Source organism: Ovis aries, chromosome 1 (genome assembly GCF_016772045.2).
Source record: "Ovis aries strain OAR_USU_Benz2616 breed Rambouillet chromosome 1, ARS-UI_Ramb_v3.0, whole genome shotgun sequence".
Classification (NCBI taxonomy): Eukaryota; Metazoa; Chordata; class Mammalia; order Artiodactyla; family Bovidae; genus Ovis; species Ovis aries.
Genome location: NC_056054.1, coordinates 264,075,203 through 264,103,168, shown reverse-complemented (window position 1 = coordinate 264,103,168; position 27,966 = coordinate 264,075,203). Strand labels below are relative to the sequence as shown.

Below are 27,966 nucleotides of genomic sequence, written 5' to 3'. Positions count from 1 at the left end.
AGTGCCCCTGAAATCTAGGAGCCTTAGAGGATCCGAGGAACAGAGCTGGGACCATCCCCAGGCGGGGTCAGCCCCCCATGGTCTGTGCAAGAGCCGTCCTGGCCACACACACTGGGCCTGGTCCTTGGGGGTGCACTGCCCCACACCCCTGCTGCTTACCTTTCCCTGAGCCCTGGGTGACGGGCTGCCACCCTCCACCCTGTGAACTGGGACCCCTGCCAGGCAGCCAGACTCCAGTCCAAATGCCTGGTCAACACCCCCCAGACATCCACAGACATGACCAGCCCATCATGTCCTACAGGCTCCGAACCCACTCGACTCAGCCCAGGCCAGCTCTATTCCTCCGGGAGGTTGGCCCAAACCCTGAGGACCGCCTGCCTCCTTGACAGCCGCCCCCTGCAGGCGGCCCCACCTTCTTGCCCACAGGGCATCTGGCCGTTCGCCCCTCTGCCCTGCCCTGCTCTGAGCGGCTGTCACCTCTCCCTGGTTGTCACAGTGGCCTCCTGGCAGGTCCGCTGCACCAGCCTGGCGGCCTGATGGTCAGCTCACCTTCAGTCTCTCTCACCCCAACTCGCCCCCACCCCAACTCCCCAGGCTCTGAGGGCCAGGGGCCAGGAGTCTGCCTGTGCCCCTTCCTCCGTGGCTCATCCTCTCACCCGACCACCCCCAGCAGCGCCCCCTCACTAACGACTTAGCCTGGGAACCTTCTCCCTGATGTTTACCTTCCTGCTGCCACCAGCCCTGAGTCCCCATGGCCCCACTGCTCCTTTGGCCTCAGGGAGGGAGCCCAGCGAGGGGAGTGGACATTGTTTTTTCCTTCCTTAAGGTCACTTCGGAGCCTGAGTGTCTTTAGTCCATGCTGGCTTGTCCACTGTCCCTGAGCCCTGGGTCTCCACCCTGCAGAGGGGCCTTTGCTGGGGCCAGGACAGATGGACAGACAGACAGCTCCACTCCTAAACAGACCAGCTGTGATGACTGCCGGGCTTGGAGGGCATTTCTGGAACCTCCCAGCTGCTGGGAATGGGCTGTGGGGCTTCCTCAATGCCAAGGCTGACAATTGCCCAGATTCAGCGCCAGCCTAGGAGGCAGGTGGGGTGAAGGCCAACAACATATAACCTGGCATCATGGGATGGGGGGTGTGCTGTGCGAGCCACTGCCCTGCGGCCATGATGGGCACAGAGTGTCTGTGGACTTCTCCTGGAGAATCAGTAACTTTTATTTTTCCTGTTCAGTTCAGTTCAGTCACTCAATCATGCCCAACTCTTTGCAACCCCATGGACTGCAGCACGCCAGGCTTCCCTGTCTATCACCACATCCCGGAGCTTCCTCAAATTCAAGTCCATCGAGTTGCTGATGCCATCCAACCATCTCATTCTCTGTTATCCCCTTCTCCTCCTGCCCTCAATCTTTCCCATCTTCAGAGTCTTTTCCAATGAGTCAGTTCTTTGAATCAGGTGGCCAAAGGATTGGAGCTTCAGCTTCAGCATCAGTCCTTCCAATGAAATATTCAGGACTGATTTCCTTTAGGAATGACTAGTTGGATCTCCTTGCAGTCCAAAGGACTCTCAAGAGTCTTCTCTAGCACCACAGTTCAGAAGCATCAATTCTTCAGCACTCAACTTTCTTTATGGTTCAACTCTCACATCCATACACGACTACTGCAAAAACGCTAGCTTTGAATAGATGGACCTTTGTCACAAAGTAATGTCTCTGCTTTTTAATATGCTGTCTAGGTTTATCATAGCTTTTCTTCCAAGGAGCAAGCGTCTTTTAATTCCATGGCTGCAGTCACCGTCTGCAGTGATTTTGGAGACCAAGAAAATAAAGTCTCTCACTGTTTCCTCATCTATTTGCCATGAAGTGATGGGACCAGATGCCATGATCTTAGTTTTCTGAATGTTGAGTTTTAAGCCAGCTTTTTCACTCTCCTCTTTCACTTTCATCAAGAGGCTCTTTAGTTCCTCTTTGCTTTCTGCCATAAGGCTGCTGTCATCTGCATATCTGAGATTATTGATGGCAATCTTGACTCCAGCTTGTGTTTCATCCAGCCCAGCATTTTGCATGATGTACTCTGCACAGAAGTTAAATAAGCAGGGTGACAATACTCCTTTCCCAATTTGGAGCCAGTCCATTTTTCCATGCCCAGATCTGTTGTTTCTTGACCTACATGCAGATTTCTCAGGAGGCAGGTAAGGTGGTCTGGTATTCCCATCTCTTGAAGAACTTTCCACAGTTTGTTGTGATCCACACAGTCAAAGGCTCTGGCAGTCCATAAAGCAGAAATAGATGTTTTTTCTGTAACTCTATTGCTTTTCCTGTGACCCAACAGATGTTGGCAATTTGGTCTCTGGTTCCTCTGTCTTTTCTAAATCCAGCCTGAACATCTGGAAGTTCTCTGTTCACGTACTGTTGAAGCCTGGCTTGGAGAACTTTGAGCATCACTTTGCTAAGGGGTGTGGCGTTTGATTCTAAACGTGATCTCACTCCTCCTACTGTCTTGTTGGGGCTTCTCCTTTGCCCTTGGACTTGGGTTTTTTTGTTTTTGTTTTTGTTTTTGGTGGGATCCAGCATTCTCCTGTCAATGGTTGTTTAGCAATTAGTTGCAATTTTGGAGTTCTCAGAAGATGAGGAGGCGTCCTTTTAGATTCTGCCATCTCGCTAACCTCTCTATTTTTCCTGAAGCTTTTTAATTAGCATGCATGCGTGCCTGCATGCGTGCTAAGTTGCTTCAGTTGAGTCCGACTCTTTGTGACCCTGTGGACTGTGGTCCCTCAGGCTCCTCTGTCCGTGGATTCTCCGGGCAGGCACACTGGAGTGGGTTGTCTTGTCCCCCATAAGGAATGTCAGAACCGGCTCCTGTGGGAGAATGAACTCTGCTCAGGATACAGGGGTGGGCAACAGAGGTTCAGAGCTGGTGCCCATCATGCGCAGGGTGGCCAAGGAGTCCTGACCCCACCTGGTCCTGGATCCAGCTCGGGTCGGGGTGTCCCAGCAGCCGGTGCTCCCACCTCGGGGGGCTGCGGCCTGTCCCCACAGAGGCCAGAACGCCTGCCTGACAGATTGTGGGGCAGGGATCTGCGGCCAGAGTGCAGGCCAGGTTTGTTTCTCACCTGCTTGCCAGCCTGGGTAACTCCCCAAATGCCTCTGGTCAGACCAGGAGGCTGCTTGGGTCACAAGCCTCTGCCGCTCCCCTCTCGGGGGCCACTGTCACCACGAGCGTGGTGCCTGAGAAAACGAGCTCGGGCCAGTTCACACCACTGTCTTGACCTCTCTCATCTAGGGGGCCCCTGAGGATGGGGAAGGGAGTCCCGGCTGTGCCCTGGAATCAGAGCCAACAGAGGAAAGGTCACCGGAAGCCATAGGCCAGTGGGCCTGATCCTGACTTCACCTGGAAGGGCTCACTGGTTTCTCTGTGATGGGGGGCCCTGTCCATAGTGGGAAGGAGACGTTGAGAGGCTCAGCTGGTCAGAGGGTGCACGGACACCCCGGCCTCCCAGAGCTTACAACAGCCCCTCCTCTCACCACCTCCCACCCGGTGAGCCTCAGAATCAGTTCTTGACCTCTGGACCCTGCTGCATGATGCTGGCACCTGGCAGGTCCCGGGCCACATCCCACCATCAGTAGTGATACCCCCGTTCCTTCCCACCCACTTGGCTGTCTGCCCGCCCTGACCCCGCAGCCTCCAGGACCACACAGTCATGTGGTTCTGCCATGCGTTTCTCACCCAGGAAGTCCCAGGACCATCCTACCTTGGTGACGGCATGCACAGCTCCATGGTGGACTCTCCACGAACGCTGCCTAACCACCAGGCTGGACCTCCAAGGCCGCTGATCATCCTGTTAGCCTAGTGACCCTTTGTCCTGTATGGAGCCGCAAGCCTCAAAGCCTAAAGGTGGGCCTGCATATGGCTTGCAGAAAGCTGGCTCCTTGCCTGATGCCCAGAAGCATCTCTGGTCAGGACACCACACCCAGGGGACACTGCCCGGGGAGGAGGACCTGGGGGAGCTGGAATACACAGACAGCTACACCTTCAGGCTGGTCTCCAGGGCTGGCCCCTTGGAGGACAAAAGCCAGGTGTTGGATTGTCCCTAAGTGTGAAGACCCTGCCCTGGGCCTCTGTGTGGGGATACGGCCCTGGAAGCAGGGACGCAGGGGTAGGCCAGCCCCCAGACCCCTCTTGGCCTACTCAGCTCAGTTTCCCATCTAGGCCCTTACATTTTTGGGCACGTCTGTGCCCCATTCACTGGCCCCCAGAGGAGGAGCAGAACTGGGAGGTGCCCAGGTGGGCTGGCATGGGTGAAGGCCTTGAGGCAGAGTCCAGAATGTGGGGAAGAAGGGGCAGGGGTGGGAAAGGAGGGGCCTGGACCCCAGCCAGCATCCACCTGGCCCCCTGGGGAGGTGGGGGGCCTTGAGCTCGGACCAAGGCCTGGTCCCCATGAGCCAGTTCGAAGGGAAGGCAGCTGTGATGGTTCTCAGGGGCGGGAGGGGGCTGGGGTCCTCTGTCCTGCATCAGGGGATCACTGGGAAGGAGGATCTCATAGCACTGAAGGGTCTGGGCAGTTCTGCAGCTCCAGGAACTCGCTAAGGACCCTGAGGGGTTTACAAACGTGGTCCTAGAGCTCCAGTGAGACAGCTAGGAATCCTTAGGAGCCAGCTGCCCCCGAAGCTCAGAAAACAAGGCATCGGCTGGCGGTAGGGTGGGTGGGGAAAGGGGGCTCACCTGGGCTTGGAGTGCTGGGAGCTCCAGAGGACCCCAGGCTCCCAATCCTCAACTGGGGTCTCCAAGATGGCAATGCTGAGGGACAGAGTCTCTGCCTGGGGTCCCCTGGAGCCACAGGAGGAATGGCCTAACAGGGGTCGTGGGGCAGGGGGAACGATGGGGTTGGTGGTCGTAGCCCACGGTGATGGCCAGGAACCCTGGGCGCCCTCTGGGCCTGGGTGGGGAAGGGTCCTGGGATTGCCATTACAAGAGCAGCCCAAAGCACAGGCACATGTTATCACACAGTCTGGAGTCTGGACTCCAGGGTCAAGGTGGAGGCAGACCTGGAGCCTTCTGCCAGGCCTTTCCCGGTCTCTGGAAGCTCTGATGGCCCCCCTGAAGACAGCCGTCTCCTGTGTCTTCACAGCATCTTCCCTCTGTGTGTCTCTGTGTGTCCAAGTGACCCCTTTCCATGGGGACACCAGTCAGACCGGAGGAGGGTCCACCCTGATGACTTCATCTTCCCTTGATCACCTGCAGAGACCCTTTTCCACAGGTGCTGGGGGTGATGAATGTAGCATCTTTTGGACACACAATTCAATTCAACCTGTCACCTGGGGGAAGGCAAGGGAGGACGCAGGGCCATCTGTGGGGGGAGCGGGGAGTCCCGCACGCCTAGAAGAACTCAATTGTGCTGTAGCTACTTCCCTTCCCCTTCTCCCCACAGCCGCCGCACTCAAGCATAAACATGCCATCTAGCTGGAAATTTAACATCAAATCCTTTCTGCTACTTCAATTTCTACATTAGGACCTGGCAGGACGAGCACATTTTTCGCTGTGCTACGCTGGGCTGATTCGAGTGGGCACGTAGCCAGGGCATGCATTAACAGCGAGCCTCTCCTCCCCGCCCAGGAGACCCATCATCACTTGCATCCTCCTGGTCTGGCCCAGCACAGCCCCAAGTGTCCAGATGAGGAGCCGGGGGCACAGTCTCCTTGGTTTCCTCTGGAGGTGGAGCTTTCTGGAACTGCGTAGAGCAGACTGCAAACATCGCAGGGCCAGCACTCCCCTGACGTCTTTTATTGTTTTAATATATAAATTGGATCTTTTAAGAAGCAAGCCACAATTCTCATGGTGTGCCCCCTTTACGTGCATGAGCTCTAATTATTTGATATTCTGTAAGGTCTGAAAAATTATATTGTTAATTCCTCCCGAGGCCCGTCATGAAAGAGCTTATTATAAGTGCCAGGCCTTCCCCCAGGATTTAGGATTTCGTCACGAGGGTGATGACGTTGCTCAGAGCTCCTTGTAAGGATGGGCCTTGCAGCCTTCAGCATTTGCAGCTCAAGCATAAAGGGTCTGCTAAAGACATCTGTGGGCTTTCCTGGTGGCTCAGTAGTTTAAAAAAAAAAAAAAAATCTGCCTGCCAATGCAGGAGATACAGGTTCAATCTCTGAGTGGGGAAGATCCCCTGGAGGAGGAAATGGCAACCCACTCCAGTATTCTTGCCTGGAGAATCCCATGGACAGAGGAGCCTGGAGGGCTGCAGTCTGTAGGGTCACAAAAAGACACGACTGAGCGACTAAACAACAAGGATGTCTGTGTATTTGCAGGTCGTGGACGGCAAGAACCACCTCGCCACCCACAGTTTCATCATTGCAGGTTTGGGTCATACACCAGGCCCAGAGCAGATAAAGAACTGCCCCCGCTCCAGCTCTCACATGCAGAGGGGTGAGGGGTTTGGGGAGGAGCCCATACAGGAGGCTGAGCGTCTGGACCTGGCTGCAGAGGAATGGTTGCAGGCTGTGTCCCTCCTTGCTCCCATCACCTCCTAGGGCTGGGCGTCTGTCCTTTATGGCCTTCTCTCAACTCTGGACAGTTCTTGGCTGTTAAATGTCTCAAGAATGCCAGGGAGTGAATCTTGCCACTGGGCAAAACATTCCTTCCATCTGGGATTTGTTAGAAAGCATTCTGAAACCGGGTCATAAAACCTTGAAATTGGAGAAGACTCGGGGTTAGAGGAGACAGGGGTTAGAACAGGGTAGCAGGTTACCTTGAAGTCAGACAGCAGCCGCTGGCCCTTGCTTCCCGATTCCTCATCAGATAGAACTCAAGTTAAGCTCAGTAAACAAATGCTGGGCTAATGATTCCTATTGTTTGCTAGCTGGCAGCCCACATCTGCAAGGAATAGAAGTTGTGACTCATGCACTTGGGAAGCTTGTAGTGTAGACTTAGCAGGGTTGGATTCTGAGAAGGAGGCACTATTATACAGCAAGTTCTAGATAAGGTCCTTGAGACAACCAAGAAGGTGGGTGAGGAAACGGTTGCTAGCTACCCCCAACGTCCTTTCCATTCTTCTCCTTAGGTAACTAGAATCCCAAATTTTAGCTGGATACACCACATTCATAGAAAAGGCTATATTCTCCACACTACATTATGACTTAGTGAAGAATGTTCTCTTGATAGGAATTTAGAGGTGATGGCTGCCACTTAAGCAGCCATTTTGGACCATGAGGTTGCATGATCAGGATGAAAGAGCAGCATGTGGAAGAAGTCTGAATCGCAGCTCTTAATCTGAGCTCTTTGTAATATGGACCCTTCAGTTTAGTCGAGCATATTTCCCGTCTCTTTTGCAGCTAGATGTGACCATACACCTAAATTCCGGCCAATAATTTTAGACAGATGTGTTATATGCAACTTCCAGAAAACATCCTTATCAGGCAGAGCTGTGCTTTCTGCTATGAACTGAATTGTGTTCCCCGCAAAACGCATATGTCGAAGCCCTAACTACCAATGTATTTGGAGGTGGGACTTTGAGAGATGATTAGGTTTGGATGAAGTCGTGAGAGTGGGGCCCCCAAGTGTCCCACAATGGGATTAGTGTCTCTATAAGAAGAGGAAGAGATCCCAGAGCCCTCTCTGTGCCATGTGAGGACAGAGTATGATGGGATCTGCAAGCCAGGAAGAGACAACTCACCAGAATTCAACTCTGTGGGCACCCTGATCACAGACGCCCAGCCCCCGGAACTGGGAGAAATAAACATCTGTTGCTTAAGGCCCTGGTCTGTGGCATTGTGATAGGGCAGCCTGAGCACCCTGGGACAGCCTCCTTCGCTCCATCCCTGCTGGCTGGGATGCCCAAGCAGTCATGCTGGTCCACCAGGGAGCTTGCTGATGACAGAGCACCAGCATTATCATTAAAGAACCAGACGTTGTTCTGTGTGTGTCAGGTCACCGCCCCAGCCAGTTCCCTTTGATTTACAATATATTCTGCGACAGAATACATATTAAAACCTGAACATGAGGACGGCTTTTTCTTTGATTTTCCAATGAAAGAAAAACTAATTATTTGTCTGAAAATTCTCACCCCACAAATTAACACACATTTTCCTACTCTTATCTTCCCCAAATAGACAGCTGTCCCCTGAGGTTACCCCCGATAAATTATCATACATGTGCGTGGCTTAAAATAACAGAAATTTACTTTCTCACAGTCCTAGAACCCAAAAGTCTGAAACAAGGTCAAATCAAGGTGGCAGAGCTGCGCTCCCTCTGCAGGCTCTGTGAGAGGGTCCTTCCTGCCTCCTCCAGCGTCTGGGGCTCCAGGCATCTGGTGACTGCATCGCTCCTGTCTCTGCCTCCATCATTGAACAAGCCTCGTCTCTTTTCTCTGTCTCTCTCTGTGTGTCTTTTATAAGAACATTTGTCACTGGACTAGGGGCTTATCTGGATAATCCAGAATGGTCCTATGTTGAGATTTTTGTTTGTTTTTGGTTTTTAAGTTTTTTTTTTTTTTCTATTTTTATTTTTTTCAATTGGAGTACAACTGCTTTACAATGATGTGTTAGTTTCTGCTGTACAACAGCCTGGCAGCTGGGGAGCAGGCGTCCGAGCCAAAGAGAAATGAGGAGGACCCTGAGGGGTGAAGGGTCTTAGAGGGCAGCTTGGTTTGGCAGGCACGGCCACCTTCCTGGGCCACGAGCTGAGTGCAGGCAGAGGGGAGTTAGCTGACCTCACATCCCGGCACCAGAGTGGACCCAGGTGTTCTCTCCCAGGAGGATCCTCAGGGTAGGGGAAAACTCACACTCACAGGACACCATGGTTCCTCTGAGGGGCTTGTCTTCACAGGCTTCACAGCCCCTCCCCTGAAGTCTATAGAAGGAAAATCAAAAAGGAGTCAGTGTTGCTCAGACAGCCCTTCAGAAAGAGCGTGGAGACCATTGAGGACGGGACTCACGCTCATCTCAACCCGGATGGAATCTGACCTGTGACCACAGCCCGTCCTGCCAAAGCATCCAGGACACTTGTCTGAAACTCAAGACGCCTGTGGGACCCTGATCCTGAAACAACGTGAGACAGCCACCCCTTGGGACACTCCTTCTGTGTCCAAGTTCAGCCTTGTGGCTCTTGCCTTTAAAAGCCCCCTGACTCTCTTCCTGGAAAGCTCTGTGCCTACCAAATTGCAATTTTTTTAAACCGAAGGATAATTGCTTTACAATGTTATGTTGGCTACTGCCAATATGAATCAGCCATAGGTATACACATGTCCCCTCCTTGCACCTCCCTCCCACCTCCTCCAACCCCATTCCACCCTTCTGCTGCTGCTGCTAAGTCGCTTCAATCATATCCGACTCTGTGCGACCCCATAGACGGCAGCCCACCAGGCTCCCCCATCCCTGGGATTCTCCAGGCAAGAACACTGGAGTGGGTTGCCATTTCCTTCTCCAATGCATGAAAGTGAAAAGTGAAAGTGAAGTCGCTCAGTCGTGTCCAACTCCTAACGACCCCATGGACTGCAGCCCACCAGGCTCCTCTGTCCATGGGATTTTCCAGGCAAGAGTACTGGAGTGGGGTTCCACCCTTCTAGGTTGTCACAAAGCACGGGGTTGATTGTCCTGTGTTACACAGCAACTTCCCATCAGCTGCCTATTTTACACATGGTACTGTGCTTGTTTCAATGTTACTCTCAATTCCTCTTGCCCTTTCTTTCCCCAGCTGTGTCCACAAATCTGTTCTCTACGTCTGAGTCTCTGTTTCTGCCCTGCAAATAGGTTCATCAGTATTATCTTCTAGATTTCATATATATGCATTAATATATGATATTTGTTTTTTTCTTTCTGACTTACTTCGCTCTGTATAACAGGCTCTAGGTTCATCCACCTCACCTGAATTGCAGCTCTTTGGACTCCCAAATAAAGCTCCAGGTGGCTCAGATGATAAAGAACCTGCCTGCTAATGCAGGAGACATAAGAGACAGAGGTTCAATCCCTAGGTCAGGAAGATGCCCTGGAAGAGGGCATGGCAACCCACTCCAGTATTCTTGCCTGGAGAATCCCATGGACAGAGGAGCCTGGCGGGCTACAGTCCACAGAGTTGCACAGTCAGACATGACTGAGCGACTGAGCATGCACTCACATGTTGTGATGTCTGCAGACACTGCCAAGTGCCCCGCAAGGAGAAGCTCTGACACAGAGGGTCCTGGCTGAGAAAGTATGTCTCCCAGGGCCTTCCCCTCCCTGAAGCTGTGGGTTCTGGGTCACAGAGAGGAGTCAGGAGGTGCTGGGTGAAGGTGGGCTAGGTCAGGCGGGAGCCGGATTTGTCCTCAGGGCAAGGGAAGCCCAGAGGAAGAGGGAAGGAAAGGGCTGCCTGGGGAACTCCCTTGGAAGGAGAAATGATTTGAATAATATTTGCATGGAACAGTTTGCATTTCAATGACCCAAGTTTGGGGACATGCAAATTGTGGTGTTCCAGGGGGTAAAAGAGATCCTTCGTGAGGTAAAATCCGGAGTGGGGCAGTTTGACCCAGACCAGGAAAGGACCAGGCTGTTCTTGGAGCCACATAGGGAGGAAGGAGGGTGCCCGCCTCACCTGTGCATCCTCGCAGTCCCACAGGGCAACATCAGTGTGTGTGTGTGTGCGTGTGTGTGTTGTTGTTGTTGCTTTGTGTATGTGTGTATGGTGTATGTGTGTTTGGAGCTGGATGTCACTAGAATAAGAGATGAGTAAGTTAATGTACTGAGAAGGCAATGGCACCGCATTCCAGTACTCTTGACCTGGAAAATCCCATGGATAGAGGAGCCTGGTGGGCTGCAGTCCATGGGGTCATTAGGAGTCGGACACAACTGAGCGACTTCACTTTCACTTTTCACTTTCATGCATTGGAGAAGGAAATGGCAACCCACTCCAGTATTCTTGCCTGGAGAATCCCAGGGACGGTGGAGCCTGGTGGGCTGCTGTCTATGGGGTCGCAGAGCATCGGACACAACTAAGGCAACTTAGCAGCAGCAAGTTAACGTAAGGGCTTCCCTGGTAGCTCAGCTGGTAAAGAATCCACCTGCAATGCAGGAGACCCTGTTTGATTCCTGAGTCAGGAAGATCTGCTGGAGAAAGGATAGGCTGCCCACTCCAGTATTCTTGGGCTTCCCTGGTGGCTCAGGAGGTAAAGAATCTGCCTGCAACGTGGGAGACCTGGGTTCGATCCTTGGGTTGGGAAGATCCCCTGGAGGAGGGCCAGGCAACTTAAATACGCATATTTGAAAAGAGATGGCTCTCTCACAGTGATGAGAGAGTAGGGCCCGGCAGAGGACATGGCTCAGTGGTCAGCTGTCCTTGGTCAGCTGTCACTCGCCTGTCCTGAGTTGCAGGGTGAGTCCTGCCCCTCTCCATTGGGAAAAGCCATGTGGTCTGGAGGGCTCCACTCAGACCTCCTCAGCACCAGAGACATTTTTAGCTGCTGATTTGATAAAAGGAAATTCTAAGACACAGCATGAGATCGCAAAGAGAACGCCTTCGTCTTTCCCCAGTTTCCAGCTGCGGAAGGTGGGATGGTGGCTCCCAGAACACAGGTCCACTCAGAACCTGTAAATGTGGCCTTCTGCGGAAAAGTCTTTGCAGATGACCTGGATGAGGTTGTCCTGGGTTAGGGTGGGCCTGAGTCCTGTAAAGCGTCCTTAGCAGAGAATAGAAGGGAGGAGACACACAGGGAGGAGCCCACGTGAAGACAGAGGCAGAGGCTAGAGGAATGTGGCCACAAGCGAAGGGAGTCTGGAGCCACCCAGGGCTGCAAAAGGCAAAAAAAGCACCTTTCCCCAGAGCCTGGGGAAGAGGGGTGGCCTTGCTGACACCTTGCTTTTGGGAATTCTGGCCTCCATAACTATGAAAGAATAAATGTCTCCTGTTTTAACCAGCCAGCTTGTGGTGCTTTGTTACAGAACACCATCACATCGACTCTCTGCAGAGATGCTGCTGCTGTGGGGTCGCACAAGCCCCAGGATCACATCACATGTCCCTTAGGGCTCTGTGTGTCCCCCGGGGCAGGCTGTACTCCTGTTGTGCTCTCCCTTTCGCATTTGGCAGGCAATGAAGGGACGCATTGGGCTTCCCAGGTGGAGTCAGTGATAAAGAACTCGTCTAACAATGCAGGGGACACAAGAGATGTGAGTGCAATCCCTGGGTAGGGAAGATCCCTTGGAGGAGGAAATAGCGACCCATTCCAGTATTCTTAGCTGGACAATCCCATGGACAGAAGAGCCTGGTGGGTGACTGTTCAGGGGTCGCACAGACTTGGACGTGGCTACAATGACTTCTCATGCATGCACACAAGGGAATGTATTGTCTACAGAGAATTTAAAAACAATAGGAAAACCAGCTGTTATTACCATGTGCGGTCAAGTCTGAATAGTCTGTGAAAGAATATACTTCCTCTTGGGAGGCTGAGAGGACTCCGTGTTGGCACACCGCCACTGGGTCATCCTGGCACATGCCCTCCTTGGGAAGTCAACACAACCCTGAGTCTCTCCCTGGGCCCAGGGCCTGGTCCTACAACTGGGTCTGTGTGCATTTACACCACCTTCAAACCATACAATACATCCCTCCAAAATGAGAAAATAGAGAACGAGAATTTTTGTCATATTAGTTGAGAGACATTATTATAAAAATATTGGGGAAATATGCGAAGAAATTCCATCAAATCATTAAGGATGGTAGTTTCTCACAAAAGTGAGCATAGAACTACCATGCACACACGCTGTCACTATAGCTGCGTCTGACTGCTTTCACCCCTATGAACCGTAGCCCACCAGGCTCTTCTCTCCATACTCTCCAGGCAAGAAGAAGGAAATGGCAACCCACTCCAGTATTCTTGCCTGGAGAATCCCAGGGACGGCGGAGCCTGGTGGGCTGCTGTCTATGGGGTCGCCGTGCCCTTCTCCAGGGGAACTTCCTGACACAGGCATTGAACCCCACATCTCTGGGGCTCCTGAGTTGCAGGCAGATTCTTTACCATCTGAGCCACTGAGGAAGTCCTATAGAACTACCATATTATCCAGATACTCCATTTATGGGTATAGACCCCAAAGAATTGAAAACAGGAACTCAAACCCTGTCTTTACATCCGGACTCATAGCAGCATTACTCAGAATAGCCAAGGGGAAGAAGCAGCTTGAGCACCCCATGAGGGTGAATGAATAAGCAAATTTCGGTGCATCCACACAGTGGACTATTGCTCAGCCTGGAAAAGGGAGACTGACAGCTGCTACGTGGATGAACCTTGAGGACTTGATGCCCCATGACATCAGCCAGACGCAACAAAGATAAACACTGTGAGCTTCCACTTACATGAAGTTCCTGGAGGAGTCAGATTCACAGAGACAGCAAGCAGGATGGCGGGGGCTGAGGCTGGGGCTGGGCAGAGGGGCAGCGGGGGGTAGAAAGTGAGTGTTTCATAGGGACAGAAAGGACAGAAACCAAAACCTCCAGTTTAGGAAGATGGGATGTTCTGGAGATGGATGGTGGGGATGGCTGCGCAACGATGTGAATAAATTTAAAGCCACTGAGTTGCGCACTTAAAAATGGTTAAGATCATAGATTTTATCACAATTAAACAGTTCTCTAACTTTTACAAAAGGAAGCAGAAAAGTTGTCAGAAACTAATTTTTAATTAAAAAAAGAGGTCAGAAGATGTCAGCAGGTCAGAGCTGTGGCTGTTGGGATCCGGTGCTGGAGCATCATGTCTGTGACGGGGACACGTGGACGCGTGGGGTCTGTGAGATGGACACCATCCCTGCTGGCCGCCCCGTCCCCCACACATGGTACACTGGCACCCAACAAGAGTATGTTCCCAGGAGCCTCCCAGCTTCCTGCTTCTGGTTCTGTGTGGCCCATAGTGTTTCCCGGCAAATCTTTCCTTCCATTGGCTGGACGCTGCACTGACCTCCTCTCTCTCAACCTGCCCACAAGTCTTATCAGAAGCTTCATCTTGGGTCTTTTCTCATAAATGCCTATGTTCTGGGGTTACTCTGCCCTGAGAAACCCCGAGAAGTGGGATGCTTTCTGCTTAGGGGGAAGATCCTCCTGAAGAAGAGGTGTGGTCATTCTCAAGAATGTCCTTCCAGGCTGGATGACACCTGGACAGTCCCTGGAAGGGTCCAGGGGCCATCAGGCAGCCCCTCTGGAGGCTGGAGCTCCCGCTCACAGCCACAGTTTGGCCTCATTCCCAAGAGGGGGGTGGATCTAGATAAACTGCACAGAGTCCCCATGTGCAACACACGGTCCTGCTCACATTTACGCACACGTGCCCTTCCCGCACACAGGGAGCAAGGGAGATCTTCACGGTGCAGACCACCCTTCACACACAGCTGTCTGAAAACTCAGACACTAGAAAAAGTAACGCCTCTGCTTCCCTGTCTAACCCACCTAACTTAGCCCTTCATTTCCTAAACAGAGTCCCTGAAACAGCGCTTCCCCAGTGCGGGGATGTGGGGAGGAGCCAGGCAGACATGAACATTTACAGAGCCTGTGCCATCACTCGGCGCCAACACATAGTGGAGGAGAACCTGCCATGTGAGATGTAAATGACCCGGTACGGGTAACTCCTTTACAGAATGCTCTTACATCTGGAAGGTAAGAGGGCCTGTGGAGCGATCATAATAGTGACAGCATCCTGTCTCACTGGGCTGAATTCCAGAGTGCATGTGAAGAGCGTCACTCAGACGCTGCACACAGTACGTGGGAGGTGGGAATGAAGGGGCGTGGGCGCTGCACAGTCTGCCTCTTGTTTGTCTCATCTCCTGATTCAACTCCGCGTATCACCATCACGGTGGCTCAGGTGATGCTAGGGGGCAGGGGGCAAGCTCTCAGAGGCATTGCTGGAGACTCTGCGGCAGATTCTGAACACACGTAACTGGTTTGTGGCTTTTTGTCCCCCCATGGGTCCATACATGGGTCCTATTGACACATGGACAGGTGATTGGTCCCTGGACCTGTGTTAATGACTGCTGAGCACCATCTGCTTATCAGCCTTCACTCACCAGCCAGCAGCAGGCAGAGCCCACTTCCCACCCCAGTAGTTGGCCCCCTATAAGGTCAAGCTCAGCATCCAGCCAAGGCTGGTCTATTCAAGGGAGGATTCCTATGCAAGCCTCTCCCCACAGCTGCCCTGCGGCCACTGTGAAACTCACACCTGAGCAGGGGCCCCTGGGTTTCCAGGTCCAGGGCCAGGGCTCCCCCACCTCCCAGTCCCTCCTGCTGCGGAAACACCAGGGGCCTCCACTTCCTGCAGTAAGCAAAGATCCTCCCATGGCTGGCTGCCCACTGCTTCCTCTGAAGGAAGCCCCATCTGTCCTGGGGTGCAGGGAGCGGATGGGGACCATGCTTCTTCTTTAGGAACATCTCCTTCCCCCATTGTCTTTGCCTCTCCTCCCCCAGGCCTGCCCCAGCTGCCTCAGGCCTCAGATCCCAGCACATCCACGTAGTGGGCGCCTTCTGCCACTGTGCCCACATGGGCCCTGCTGCAGTAGCTGGCATCGCCCTTCTACAGTCTGGCTTGTCCAACTCTGGGCATCATATTTGGGAGTGTAAACAGGTTCACTGTGGGGTCCCCCAGTTTGCCATGGCTGGATGGGTGAGAAAGACCCCAGGGCTGGTGGATGGAGCAGCTGTCATTAACTGGGGAAAGCCCCTCCCTACCCTTCTCCAAAAATAAGACAAAAAGCGCTGACTCTGAGGCAAGGGGACTTCCCATTCCAACTGTGTCAACACACGGGGGCTGCCAGCTCTAGGCTCTGGCTGCAGTGTGGCTGAACACTCCTCCTTTTCTCAGGCAGGGCCATTTGCATCCTTGGTACAGCTTCTTCAGTTTCTGTCCCACCCAGTCCTGAAGACTTCCAGAGGGTGTGGCAGCAAGGGCTGGGAGCCCCAGGGAAGTCACCTGCTCGGGAGAACATCAGGGCACCAGGTGGAGGGATCCACCCTCCAGGGCTCAGCGAACACCCAGTCCCTTCCTGGCTGGGTGTCAGTTTCCTGCACAGCCTCAGGAAATTCAGGGTCAGCTGGGGTGTGGCACGTGGTCCTGCAGCCACACGGTTTTAGCAATGATGGTCACGTGCATCTGCCAGGCTCCTCCCCTGCACCAGACAACCCACTAGCTGCCCCGTATGCATCTGCTCAAGTTCCAGCCATGCTGGGAATCTGGCTTCTTTGCGTCCTCCTTAAACATGAGGAAGCACTCTGCGTACCCCAGCCGGGGGCCTCTCACACCTGCCTTGGTTTTCCAGGGGAGCGTTTGCATGGAGATGCATAGAGATGTGCTCATTGGGTGGTGCAGCTGTCTCTGCACTGAGGTGTCTCTAGGACCCTGACTTCCTGGGACCTGAAGATGCTTCTAGAAGACCGAGCTGTTGGCAGTGGAGATGCAGCAGGAAGCTTGGGCACCCTGCCAAGCCTGCCTTCAGGTGGCTTCACAGTGGGGCTGGTGGGAAGAAGGAGGGAAGCCCCCTCAGACCTCCACCCCTGGCATCAGATGGTGCAGGGCCCCCTGCAGAGTGGGTTATACCCTTCCCTGCATCCATCAGGCTGTCCCTCAATGCTTGAGCTGAAGAAAATGTCTATGGGACATGCTGCCAGCTCCCTGCAGGGACCTGCCTCCAGCCTCACCCACTTGGGGCCAGAATGGGTCCCTCAGTGAACCCACAGTGCTGGCAGGCAGAGCCCCATGGCAGGCGGAGCCCCATGGCAACTGCACTGATCTGTCCAGGCTCGGGCCCGCAGAGCTTGTCCATCTGTCAGGGGAGGAATGCCAGGGCCTGGGCTATACCTGCCCTGTCTTCCCCTCCAGGGCCTCCCTTTCCTGTTCTGCAGGAAAAGTCCTAGCTTGGTCAGCTGGGTCTCTGAAGCCTGAAAGGCATCCCTGCATCTGACAGAAACCAGGTTTGTGCTGCTGATTTCTGATGGTTTCCGTGGACACTCCTTGTGGCCCCCAACTGCTGGACAGGAGACCAGACAGCTCTGGTCTTTCCAGACACCCCTAGCCAGGCTTGAATGTCATCCTCTTTCCCAAGGCTGCCTTACGTGGTCCCTTGGCTCAGCCTGCTCCTCTCAGGCCTGTGGAGCCTCAGGAAGCCTGTGCAGCATGGGGCCAGCAAGACTGTCCCCAGGGTGCTGGTGAAAGCAGCTGGTCCAAACCACACCTGGTGACCGGCAGCAAGGACCGAGACACAGGCCACCTTCCCGCAGCTCATCCTCTGTGCTTCCCCTAACTGGCTCTTTAAAGGGAGGGGATTGAGCTTCCATCTACTGTGGGTTGAAGTGTGTGCCCCCTCCAAAAGATATGTCCACGTCCTAACCTTTGTACTGTGACTGTAACCCTCTGAGAAAACAGTCTCTGCAGGTGGATTTAGTTAAGATGACGTCAGTTCAGTTCAGTTCAGTTGCTCAGTCATGTCTGACTCTTTGCAACCCTGTGGACTGCAGCACGCCAGGCTTCCCTGTCCATCACCAACTCCCAGAGCTTGCTCAAACTCATGTCCATTGAGTCAGTGATGCCATCCAATCATCTCATCCTCTGTCATCCCCTTCTCCTCCTGCCTTCAATCTTTTCCAGCATCAGGGTCTCTTCCAATGAGTCAGTTCTTCACATCAGGTGGCCAAAGGATTGGTGCTTCAGCTTCAGCATCAGCCTTCCAATGAATATTCAGGACTGATTTCCTTTAGGATGGACTGATTGGATCTCCTTGCAGTCCAAAGGACTCTCAAGAGTCTTCTCCAACACCACAGTTCAAAAGCATCAGTTCTTTGGTGTTCAGTTTTCTTTATGGTCCAATTCTCACATCTATACTACTGGAAAAGAGCTAGCTTTGACTAGATGGACCTTTACGGACAAAGTAATGTTTCTGTTTTTTATATGCTGTCTTTTTAATATGCTGTCTATGTTGGTCATAGCTCTTCTTCCAAGGAGCAAGTGTCTTAATTTCATGGCTGCAGTCACCATCTGCAGTGATTTTGGAGCCCCAAAAAATAAAATCTGTCACTGTTTCCACTGTTCCCCATCTATTTGCCATGAAGTGATGAGACCAGATGCCATGATCTTAGTTTTCTGAATGTTGAGTTTTAAGCCGGCTTTTCACTTTCATCAAGAGGCTCTTCAATTCCTCTTTGCTTTCTGCTGTAAGGGTGCTGTCACCTGTGTATCTGAGATTACTGATATTTCTCACAGCAATCTTGATTCCAGCTTGTGCTTCATGCAGTCCAGCATTTCTCATGATGCACTCTGCATGTAAGTTAAATAAGCAAGGTGACAATATACAGCCTTGACATACTCCTTTCCCAATTTGTAACCAGTCCATTGTTCCATGTCCAGTTCTAACTGTTGCTTCTTGACCTAAGTACAGATTTCTCAGAAGGCAGGAAAGGTGGTCTGGTATTCCCATCTCTTGAAGAACTTCCCACAGTTTGTTGTGATCCACACAGTCAAAGGTTTTGGCATAGTCAATAAAGCAGAAGTAGGTGTTTTTCTGTAACTCTCTTGCTTTTTTCGTGATCCAACAGATGTTGACATTTTGATCTCTGATTCCTCTGTCTCTTCTAAATCCAGCTTGAACATCTAGAAGTTCTCGGTTCAAGTACTGTTGAAGCCTAGCTTGGAGAATTTTGAGCATTACTTTACTAGTGTGTGAGATGAATGCAATTCTGCAGTAGTTCGAACATTCTTTGGCATTGCCTTTCTTTGAGACTGGAATGAAAACTGACCTTTTCCAGTCCTGTGGCCATTGCTGAGCTTTCCAAACTTGCTGGCATATTGAGTGCAGCACTTTCATAGCATAAGCTTTTTGGATTTGAAACAGCTCAACCTGAATTTCATCACCTCCACTAGCTTTGTTCATAGTGATGCTTCCTAAGGCCCCCTTGACTTCAGCCCCCAGGATGACATCAGGCAAGTCCTTGCAGGAGGAGAAAAGACAGACACACAGAAGACAGCCCTGCTGTGGCCAAGGCTGTGCTCCGCATGATGTGTCCACAAGCCAAGGAAGATAAGGGTTCCAGCAACGTCTGATCCTGAGGGACTTGGGACAGATCATCCCCTTGATATTCAAAATGGAGAGTGGCCCTCTTGACCCCTTGACTTTGGACTTCTGGCTTCCAGAACTGTGACAGAAAACGTCTCTGTCCATCCCATCTGTGGTCATTTCTTTCTGGGGCCACAGGACACAAAAGGGGTATCATTCACAGCCAGTGCTCCGGGGGCTCAGACGGTAAAGAATCCGTCTGCAGTGCAGAAGACTCAGGTTCAGTCCCTGGGTCAGGAGGATCCCCTGGAGGTGGGCATGGCAACCCACTCCAATATCTTTGCCTGGAGAATCCAGTGGACAGAGGAGCCTGGGGTGCTTCAGTCTATGAGGTCGCAGAGTCAGACAGAGTTGAGTGACAGAGCACACACACCCGTACTGACTCTGGAGGCCCTGGAGGGGGGGGGGTCTCAGGAAGGGACCCCTGTTCTCCCCACCAGACTCTCCCAACCTTCCCAAGGGGTCAGGTCCTCCGCCATCCATCATCTCACACGTCCCTTATTGAGCCCCTGCCCTCCTGGGGACACAGACCTGAACCCCACTCCCAGCCCGCCTCCTCCTGGAGCTCAAACTGCAAGAGGTAGATAAAGCCCGCAGAGTTTATAACAACAGGCTCCCCTGGAGGCCATGCTGGGCTTGGGAGGGCTGGACCTGGGCTCAGAGCAGCTCTGTCCTAAATGCGCCCCTCCTCCAATGAGTCTGCCAGGAGAGCTCACTACTGAGAACTTTTAGGGTCACTGCCCCGGCTGGACCTTTCCCCACTCTGCTCCTGGATGCTGATCCCTCTCTGGAGCCCCTGTTCTCACACCCAACCAGGTGTCCCGGGTGTCTTGGGGACCAGGAGTGACCGTGCGAGCCTGAGGCAGTCCAGGCAGGTATCGGAGGTGGTTGCCCACTTAGGGACATGGGGGAGGGCTGCCTCCCTGCCACCACCCCAGCTGGACTTTGTGTTGGGGAAACACCATCTTCCCATGGCCCCTAACCCGCTGTTTCTGTGATGAGCTGCTCTCTCAGCTCTGGGATCCCAGTTGAGGTCACAGCTGTCCACACGGTCACTTGGAACCCAGAGTAAAATCTTGCATCTCAAGGATGACAGAGGAAACACCCGGAGGCCCCGGTTCTCAGGAAGGACCGCAGCCCTGCAGATCCACGGAGGGGGCCAGGGCCAGCTGGTCAGGACAGCATGAGCTCCGGGGCTACCCAGATTCTTGCTGACATGGACGTTGGATTCCCGTCTTGCGGAGGGAGGTGCAGAGAGCTTTTGAGTCTTCCCCGCCCCCCTCCATGGCACAGAAAAGGGACAGGACTCCTTGAGAAGGAAAGGACATGGCGGGAGCTCTGCTGGGAGGATTCCTGGGAGCTGGGCAGTGGCCACGACTGAGAACGAGTGGAGCCTGGGCTGCCGGGGGCCCCATCAGCCTGTGTCACCACTGCAAGGGGCGGGGGAGCAGGGAGATTACCACACAGGCAGGGCGCGGAGCGCGGGGGGCCCGGGGAAGGCTAGCTCTTCTCTTGCCTGGGGATGGTTGCCTCCCGGAGGGGCTGGAGAAAGGTGGGGAAGGCACCGGGGTGAGGAAGGGGACTCCACAGGGACCTCCTTCCTGGGGCAGGCCCCTCCCCACACATAGGCCACGACCCCCACCCATCCTGCAGAGGCCACACAGGGTCTGCCCCCCATCACCCCCACTACCCCCACCTCTCAGTGCTGGCCTCTCCCCTTCACTAGCATGCCTGCAACTGCGCTGACTCAACTCATACCCAGCTGGGCAGCCCCCCTCTGCCCTCTGCCCAGAGGGGGCCCCAGAGCACTTCTTCATTCAGCCTTGCAGATGAGTCCCCATCCCTGACCACGTGGCAACAGTTCAGCCTCCTGACGCTGACACTCGCTGCCTCCACCTGCACACACTCTCCCCTCGTGACTTGACCTTTGCACATCTTCCTCATCAGGCTCTAAGCCCTGTGAGGTGGGAGGCAGTCGTGGTCCCTGGTGCAGCCCCAGGGCTGGCCTCCATCCAGATTCACTGACCAGACGGCCAGACAGATGCACGAGTGACTCAGCCTCTGTCTAGATGTCGCTGGTCCCAGGGAGCGCATCCAGGCAGGAGGCAGTGGCCGCGAAGCCTCGTCCCCGTGACCCCTCCTCTCCCTGCAGGCCCAGCCCTGTCTCAGAGCTCATGACCTGGCATCTCAGCACAGAACATGGTCTCTGACACCCCACAGGCCCCTCCAGGCCTGGAAAGGGTGGGAAGCTGACAGCTGTGGCCCAGTGTGAGGTCTCCCGGGAACACCCGTAGCTCCACTCCCGGGAAGTGCACCCAGCAGCAGAGGTGGGGCCGGGGGATCCAGCAGGGACTATAGCCCAGTGGCCCTGGGCAGCACCCTCTGCAAGTATGGCGAGGCTTGGCCAATGCTGATGGCCGTGGGGCCACCCAGACAGCTGAGAGAGGACTCCTCCTGGAAGAGGCCTGGACAAGGGGACATGCTCAGGGCAGCAGCCGAGTGGCACCGGGATGGATCCCTGAAGAGTTGCGTGAGGTTCTGAGGGTCACATACCTGTGATGGCTGCCACGCCCACCACCAGCAAACTAGAGCGGCCTGGAAGACCCCGCCCAGCGGAAAAATAACAAGATGCACACATTCCTGAGAGTGCGTTTTCAGCTCCCTGGAGACGGGCACTCCACTACAGCGAGCAGACAGTTACAGACTCGGCCCTGGTCCCTGGATGGGGCTTCGGGATAAAGCCTTGTCCAGCGTGGCCGTCCACACCCTGAGCCCTCCAGCCTGCTTTGTTTTTAGCACTCTGCAGTTCAGACTCTCACGAATTCTTTTTTTATCTCTCTCTCTTTTGATTTTATTATTTAGATTATGAATGTATGATAACACGTTACAGATCTGGAAAATACAGAAAAAAGTTACATATAGTTCCACTATATATTACAATTATTTTCTTAAGTTGGTAAATTAAAATTTTTATTTGGAGTTTGAAACTCTCAAAAATTAATAGAATGAATAGACAGAAAAGTAGAAGACTATAGTAGACTTGAAAAGTACCATGAAGCAATTCAACAGAATTAAGATTTACACAGTTTTCACACCACAGCCGGATACAAATTCTATTCAAGTTTCCACAGATTTCAAACTAGGAAACACTGGATCGTATCCAGGGACATAAAACAAGGCACAAAAGTTTCACGGTCTAAAGGTATTGAGCCAGGCTTGCCTGTGAGTGTCCAGGAGTCTCTGGTGGAGGCAAAGGTCGACAGCGGCCTGCTGTGGGGTCAGGGCACTGATTACAACAGCACAAGCATAAGTCCTTTTGAAGGAAGTTGCCATTACTGCCATTTCCCTACCATAGCTTGACCTCAGGCCGAACAAGAGGGAGGGAACACAACCCCCCACGCCAACATAAAATTGGATTAAAGATTTACTGAGCATGGCCCCATCCATCAGAACAAGACCCAGATTCCCCCACAGTCAGTCTCTCCCACCAGGAAGCTTCCACAAGCCTCTTGTCCTCATCCATCAGAGGGCAGACTGAATGAAAACCACAGGCACAGAAAACTAACCAAACTAACGCACGGACCACTGCCTTGTCCAACTCAGTGAAACTATGAGCCATGCTGTGCAGGGCCACCCAAGACGGACGGGTCATGGTGGAGACTTCTGACAAAACGTGGTCCACTGGAGAAGGAAATGGCAAACCACTTCAGTATTCTTGCCTTAGAAGCCCCCATGAACTATATGAACAGGCAAAAAGAAAGATAAGTCACTGAAAGATGAACTCCCCAGGTTGGTAGGTGTCCAATATGCTACTGGAGAAGACTAGAGGAATAGCTCCAGAAAGAATGAAGAGATGGAGCCAAAGCGAAAACAATGCCCAATTGTGGATGTGATTGGTGATGGAAGTAAAGTCCAAGCTGTAAAGAACAATATTGCATAGGAAACTGGAATGTTAGGTCCATGGATCAAGGTAAATTGAAAGTGGTCAAACAGGAGATGGCAAGAGTGCACATTAACATTTTAGGAATCAGTGAGCTAAAAAGGAATGGAATGGGCGAATTTAACTCAGATAACCATTATATCTACTACTGTGGGCAAGAATCCCTTAGAAGAAATGGAGTAATCCTCATAGTCAACAAAAGAGTCCAAAATGCAGTACTTGGGTACAGTCTCAAAAACAGCAGAATGATCTCTGTTTGTTTTCAAGGCAAGCCATTCAATATCACAGTAATCCAAGTCTGTGACCCAATCATTAATGCCAAAGAAGCTGAAGTTGAACAGTTTTATGATGACCTACAAGACCTTGAACTACCACCCAAAAAAAGATGTCCTTTTCATCATAGGGACCTGGAATGTAAAAGCAGGAAGTCAAGAAATACCTGGACTAGCAGGAAAGTTTGGCCTTGGAGTACAAAATGAAGCAGGGCAAAGGCTAATAGAGTTTTGCCAAGAGAATGTGCTGGTCATAGCAAATACCCTCTTCCAGCAACCCAAGAGAAGACTCTACACATGGACATCACCAGATAGTCAACACCGAAATCAGACTCATTATATTCTTTGCAGCCAAAGATGGAGAAGCTCTATGCAGTCAACAAATACAAGACGAGGAGCTGACTGTGGCTCATTCACGAAACCCTTATTGTAAGATCCAGACTTAAATTGAAGAAAGTAGGGAAAACCACTAGACCATTCTTGTATGATCTAAATCAAATCCCTTATGATTATATGGTGGAAGTGACAAACAGATTCAAGGGATTAGATCTGATAGAGTGCCTGAAGAACTATGGATGGAGGTTTGTGACATTGTACAGAAGGACATGATCAAAACCATCCCCAAGAAAAAAAAATGCAAAAAGGCAAAATGGTTGTCTGAGGAAGCCTTACAAATAGCTGAGAAGAGAAATGAAAGGCAAAGGAGAAAAGGAAAGATGTACTCATTTGAATGCAGATTTCCAAAGAATGGCAAGGAGAAATACAAAAACATTCCTCAGTGATCAGTGCAAAGAAATAGAGGAAAACAATAGACTGGGAAAGACTAGAGATCTCTTCAAGAAAATTAGAGATAGCAAGGGAACATTTCATGGAAAGATGGGCACAATAAAGGACAGAAATGGTATGGACCTAACAGAAGCAGAAGATATTAAGAAGACGTGACAAGAATACACAGAAGAACTATACAAAAAAGATCTTCAGGACCACGAAAACCACAGTTGTTTGATCACTCACCTAGAGTCAGACATCCTGGAATGCTACGTCAAACAGGCCTTAGGAAACATCACTACGAACAAAGCTAGGGGAGGTGATGGAATTCCAGTTGAGCTATTTCAAATCCTGAACGATGACACTGTGAAAATGCTGCACTCAATATGCCAACAAATTTGGAAAACTCAGTAGTGGCCACAGGACTGGAAAGGTCAGTTTCATTCCAATCCCAAAGAAAGGCAATGGCAAAGAATGCTCAAAGTACCACACAATTGCACTCATCTCACACGCTAGTAAAGTAATGCTCAGAATTCTCCAAGCCAGGCTTCAACAGTATGTGAACTGAAAACTTCCAGATGTTCAGACTGGATTTAGGAAAGACAGAGGAACCAGAGATCAAATTGCCAACATCTGTTGAATCACTGAAAAAGCAAGAGAGTTCCAGAAAACATCTACTCCTGCTTTAATGACTATGCCAAAGCCTTTGACTGTGTGGATCACAACAAACTGTGGGAAGTTCTTCAAGAGATAGGAATACCAGACCACCTTACCTGCTTTCTGAGAAATCTGTAATCAAGAAGCAACAGAACTGGATATGGAGCAATGGACTGGTTCCAAACTGAGAAAGGAATATGTCAAGGCTATATACTGTCACCCTGCTTATTTAACTTATATGCAGAGTACATCATGCAAAATGCTAGACTGGATGAAGCACAGGCTAGAATAGGATAGTTGGGAGAAATATCAATAACCTCAGAGATGCAGATGACACCACCCTTATGGCAGAAAGTGAAGAGGAACTAAAGAGCTTCTTGATGAAAGTGAAAGAGGAGAGTGAAAAAGTTGACTTAAAACTCAGCATTCAGAAAACTAAGATCATGGCATCTGGTCCCATCACTTCATGGCAAATAGATGGGGAAACAATGGAAATAGTGAGAGACTTTATTTTTCTGGGCTCCAAAATCCCTGCAGATGGTGACTGCAGCTATGAAATTAAAAGATGCTTGCTCCTTGACCAACCAGACCTATTAAAAAGCAGAGACATTACTTTGCCAACAAAGGTACGTCCAAAGTTATGGTTTTTCCAGTAGTCATGTATGGATATGAGAGTTGGACCATAAAGAAAAGTGAGTGCCAAAGAATTGATGGTTTTGAACTGTGGTGTTGGAGAAGATTCTTGAGAGTCCTTTGGACTACAAGGAAGTCAAACCAGTCAATCTTAAAGAAAATCAGTCCTGAATATTCATTGGAAGGACTAATGCTGAAGCTGAAGCTCCAATCCTTTGGCCACCTGATGGGAAGAACTGACTCATCGGAAAGGACCCTGACGCTGGGAAAGATTGAAGGCAGGAGGAGAAGGGGACAACAGAGGATGAGATAGTTGGATGGCATCACTGACTTGATGGATATGAGTTTGAACAAGCTCTGGGAGCTGGTGATGGATAGGAAGCCTGGCATGCTGCAGTCCATGGGGTTGCAAAGAGTCAGACATGACAGAGAGACTGAACTGAACTAAATCCATAAGTGTGGAATCTAGAAAAATAGTGTAGATGAACTCATTTGCAAAACAGAAATAGAGACACAGATATAGACAACAGACATATAGATACCAAGAGGGAAAGTGAAGCATGGGATGAAATGGGGGATTGGGATTGACGTATATACACTCTATGTATAATGCACATAACTGAGATCCTGCTGTGTAATACAAGGAAAGGACTTGAGTTTGAGCAAGCTCTGGGTGTTGGTGATGGACAGGGAAGTTTGGCTTTCTGCAGTCCATGGGGTTATAAAGAGTTGGACACGACTGAGCTACTGAGCAATAACAACAAACCAAAACTAGCAGTTTGAATTTAAGTTAGTTTAGTATGAAAGATGCTGCCCTAAGAAAACACAGTAAGGATTAAGACGTAAGTAAGCCCCAGACACTTGCGGCTCCTTGGAGGGAACAAGGGGAATCTGTTCATTGTCTGTGACCGATCCACACCCACAGGGAAACAGGGTCAGGCACTAAGCTGAACTGAAAGGTATTGAAATCACACAGCAGACTCTCACTTGTTCTAACCCACATTTCCTCGCAGGAGGCCACATCGATGGTGGTCACTCACCATCCGGCCCCTGACCCCGTGACCTGGCCCCTCTGCTGAAATTTATCCCAGAGACCTTGCTTTACATCACCCCTTAATTTTTCATTGCTCATCTCTCCCAGTTCTTCAGAAACCCTCCAGCAGGAACGTCATCCTATCAGAGATGGTTTAAGCACTTTCTCAGAGTCTTCAGCTTTAATTTGCTAAAAGGAGAGCTGTTCCTTTTGGCTTCTGGGCTTTTCCTTTGACCTCTTAGGGGCAGGTCAGGCCCTCATCTGTGCTTACCGCATGTGCGTATGACAGGGGAAAGGTAAGGCCCTGTGAGCAGGCGGGCCCGGGGACCAAAGCACCGTCCACTCTCCTCCCTCCTGTCCTCCCAGACAGCGGTGGGGCTACCAGCATGGAACAAGGAGCATGCTTACTCGGTGTGGCTCCACAGCTGCCCCCCGCCCCCAACCCTGCACTGCTCAGAGGAGACCACCGCTGCTCCACTCAGCAGCTGATGGAAGAAGCACACAGCTCTTCTGGGAGCCCCAGGCAGGGTAGCTAAGTGACCAAGCCACACAGACATCAAAGCCTCACAGAGAGGACTTCCCTGGGCATCCTAGTGGTTAAGTATGGCCTTTCAACCCAGAGGACGTGGCTTCAGTCCCTAGTTGGGGAGCTGAGACCCCTCATGGACCAAGTAGTCTGTAAGCCACAACGAGAGATGGCCACGTGCCACAACAAAGACTCAGTACGGCCTCCCGGATAGAGGCAAAAGCTCCTGTGTCAAAGCCTGAGTATGTGATCCTCTCAACACCCCCTGGGTAGGACACATCAGAACCCTGTTTACAGAGGATGAAACTGAGGCTGTGGGCCATGATGCATAAGCATCGGTCTGACAAAGGCTCTGTTTAGTAACCACTGCCCGGGACTCGACCCTCGCCTTCTCACTGACCCCTCCCTTTGCAACATTATTCCTGACAGATTTCCTGCTGGATGTGGACAGTGTTCAGACTCACCCCCAGGAGAGAAGGGAAGGACAGATGTTCTGATGCGATGTAAATGCTGGGCCTTCCCCAGCTTCTGATGCCCCAGTGCCGATGTGCCTGGCAGGCTGCCCAGTGCTCCCTTCTGGAGTCCCTGGCACAGCCCCGAGGGCTGCCAGTCTGGTGTCTCAGAACCCTGCTCTCCCCACAATAGGGTAGAGAGGAGCCTGCAGGAGTGGAGCTCTGTCTGGTTCAGGGGAGTGTGGGAGTCACGGATGACGGACAGTTGGCAAAATCATAAAGAACTTGAGCTCCTCAGAGTTTAGTCCCTCCCAGTGTTTCCCATGGACCACCCAGAGCGGTTCAGGAAATGGCAGATACACAGATCATAGTCGATGACCCAAAACTGTGATCTCGACAAAATACCGCTGCAGGAAATGATCACAGTCGGATTAAATACAATAACGTATTTTCGGGTAGGTAAAGGCAGAGGCACACACCTGCACACACACCCTGCCGCCCGGCCCTCAGACGCGGGGTGGGAGCATGAGGCACGGACACTGGACTGACTCTGTCATCACTGTGCAGAGTGGGTTCTCAGGGACCCCTCAGGTGGCAGGCCATGGGCATGTCCAAGGGGCACTGAAGAGAGGCTCCCAGCTGCCAGA

General features: G+C 51.8%; 1 long non-coding RNA gene across 1 annotated transcript; it reads right to left on the bottom strand.

Annotated features, from left to right (window-relative positions):
- Window positions 1-1,192: 1,192 nt before the first annotated feature.
- Window positions 1,193-27,642, bottom strand: LOC132658586 (uncharacterized). Its single transcript, XR_009598419.1, has 3 exons — window positions 27,332-27,642; window positions 3,750-8,851; window positions 1,193-2,856 (listed from the first exon to the last, which is right to left on the bottom strand). It is a non-coding gene; the product is annotated as an uncharacterized LOC132658586 (long non-coding RNA).
- Between the last annotated feature and the right edge of the window lie 324 nt (window positions 27,643-27,966).